Source organism: Octopus bimaculoides, chromosome 3 (assembly GCF_001194135.2).
Source record: "Octopus bimaculoides isolate UCB-OBI-ISO-001 chromosome 3, ASM119413v2, whole genome shotgun sequence".
In the NCBI taxonomy this organism is placed as follows: domain Eukaryota; kingdom Metazoa; phylum Mollusca; class Cephalopoda; order Octopoda; family Octopodidae; genus Octopus; species Octopus bimaculoides.
Genome location: NC_068983.1, coordinates 63,116,462 through 63,119,470, shown reverse-complemented (window position 1 = coordinate 63,119,470; position 3,009 = coordinate 63,116,462). Strand labels below are relative to the sequence as shown.

Below are 3,009 nucleotides of genomic sequence, written 5' to 3'. Positions count from 1 at the left end.
ACTTCGTAGTGCTCAAGAGATTTGAACTTGAGCAGGTAGAGGAGTAAATGAAAGGACAAGCAAGTTAGGCAAGTCGATATACAAAAAATATTAAATACACTTAATACAAAAAATGTACATATGTAAAAAAGTCCGACTTACACAGAATGGAAATATCACGCACACACACACACACACACATTACTTTGGAACAAGATCTTATATTGTATTATATCATTATATCAAATATGTTATGTATTATTATGTTGTTGTTGGCACTCCGTCGCTTACAACGTCGTGGGTTTCAGTTGATCCAATCAACGGAATAGCCTGCTCGTGAAATTAACGTGCAAGTGGCTGAGCATTCGACAGACACGTGTACCCTTAACGTAGTTCTCGGGGATATTGAACGTGACAAGGCTGGCCCTTTGAAATACAGGTACAACAGAAACAGGAAGTAAGAGTGAGAGAAAGTCGTGGTGAAAGAGTACAGCAGGGTTCGCCACCATCCCCTACCGGAACCTCGTGGAGCTTTTAGGTGTTTTCGCTCAATAAACACTCACATCGCATGGTCTGGGAATCGAAACCGCGATCCTATGACTGCGAGTCCGCTGCCCTAACCACTGGGCCATTGCGCCTCCACAATGTGTATTATTTTTATATATATATATATATATATGTATATATGTATATATATATATATAGTCTAAATAACAGATGTGTAGTACTTGACCGCTACTATCGATGCAATTTGAACTAAAAACCTGCCAATCTTCATCGCTGAGTAAATGATGAATAATAAATATCATTTTATTTCCTACTTCAATATTTGTTTTCATTTCTACTTTACTCTAAACCATTTTGTAAGCGATATAAAAGTAGCAGATTTGAATTACTAAAATCAACAGCTCACTCATTCAATACATTGAGTAAACGTTATAAACGGTTGCTACATCGATAAGACGTTTTTAAAGTGTAGATTCCATTTTCTTTGCAGGTGACAAAAAATGAATTACTCTTTTGCTAAGATACCTTACGTAGAATAATTTCTTCAGGTGAACAAATAAAGGTAAACATCACAAGAAGGTTGAAATAACAATTAAAAAAAAAAGTATTTTAATAATATTAAACATTGGTAGTAGCATATTTCATCTGTTGCAAGAAATCCATCTAGACGAGTTTATTTGAAAGTTTACATTCGTTTGATTAATGTTTTAACATCTGTAAATATATGGAGTACATGTATCAATAAACGCTGAATCTCTTTATAATGATAGATATGTATTCAATACTTAGCGTTAGGATCGATGTCATTGCAAATCAATCCGAGTATGCGGCTGAAAAGCAAATTCTCATATAGTTACACATTTCACATTTCACTCTTCAGCATACACGCATGCATATTGAAAGGCCGTGAGATGCAACTATATATTAAGTGTATCCTGAATATGCACACAAACACGCACACACACACACACACACACACACACACACACACACACGAACACACACACACACACACACACACCCACACACACAAAATGTATATATTCCATAGCGGCTACCTCTGAAGATCACAGGGTTACATAATCAGACTGTTACCTAACACTCTGTTGAACCCCTAGTGCTAAGCCGATTAGTAAGATCGGCCGTAATGGATATATAATGCTGTACCCTTTGATTAATATATATATATACATTATTCACTAAATGCCAGATATTACAGGAGAGTCTCGATAATAACAATGTTGCAAAACGGTGGTGCCCCAGCATGGCCACAGCTTTAAGCTGAAACTAGAAAAAAAAGAAATTGAAAAGAAATTAATATCACTCTCTCTCTCTCTCTCTCTCTCTCTATATATATATATATATATATATATATATATATATATACACACACATATATATCAAGAGAGAGAGGGGAGAGAGAGGGAGAGAGAGATACCGTAACTGAGCAGTTCGGCAAAAGTGTCAGATAGAATAAGTGCTAGGCTTACAAAGAATAAGTCCTAGGGTCGATTTATTCGAATAAAAGCGGTGCTTTAGCAGGGCCAGTTAGATGACCGAAACAAAAGAATAAAAAGATATGTATATATAGGCGCAGGAGTGTCTGTGTGGTAAGTAGTTTTCTTCCCAACCACATGGTTTCGGGTTCACTCCCACTGCATGGCATCTTGGGCAAATGGATTTGGCAGACGGAAACTGAAAGAAGCCCGCCGTATATATGTATATATATATATATAAGTGTGTGTGCGTGCGTGTGTGTGTATGTGTGTGTGCTTGTGTGTTTGTGTTTGTCCTCCCTCCAACATCGCTTGACAACCGATGCTGGTGTGTTTACGTCCCCGTAACCAAGTAGTTCGGCAAAACAAACTGGTAGAATAAGTACTAGGCTTACAAAGAATAAGTTCTGGGGTCGATTTGTTCGATTAAAAGCGGTGCTCCAGCATGGCCGCAGTGAAATAACTGAAAGAAGTAAAAGAAAAGTAAAAGGAAAATTATGAATGCATTTTGAGAGACTCCCTTCGTTCCCAGAATGTCATAGGATTGCATCTAGAGAGTTCCTCTCTGAGATACAAGTGCGGGGAAGGTCGTTTGTAGAAGACCAGACGTTGCTCCTCTCTACGCCACCGATGTTGTCCAAGGGAAATTCAAAGGCCAATACAAATTCAAAGGCCAATACAGCTTGGCACCGGTGACATCGCAACTCATTTCTAGAGGTGAGGGTACTGGAGTAATGTGAAATAAAGTGTTTTGCTGAAGAGCACAACCCACTGCCCGATCCGGGAATCGAGCTCACAAGCTCACAACTAAGCCCGACGCTCTAATCACAAAACCATACGCCTTCACACACACACACACACACACATACACACACACACACACACAGAAATTATAATGATAATCCATGAATGGAATTTATAAATATTTTAATGCATCATTACGCTGTAGCCGGCATAATAATATAAGAGTTTTTATGATATATGTATATTCAAAAACGCCCCCAGTAAACGACTTAAAGGATATGTA

At 38.0% G+C, this 3,009-nt stretch overlaps 1 long non-coding RNA gene across 1 annotated transcript in view; it reads left to right on the top strand.

The window, feature by feature from the left end:
- Positions 1-3,009, top strand: part of LOC128247411 (uncharacterized) — an 18,201-nt gene that overhangs the window by 584 nt on the left and 14,608 nt on the right. The window contains exon 2 of the long non-coding RNA XR_008263792.1: positions 977-1,048. This is a non-coding gene — a long non-coding RNA (uncharacterized LOC128247411). The remainder of the gene's footprint in view (positions 1-976; positions 1,049-3,009) is intronic.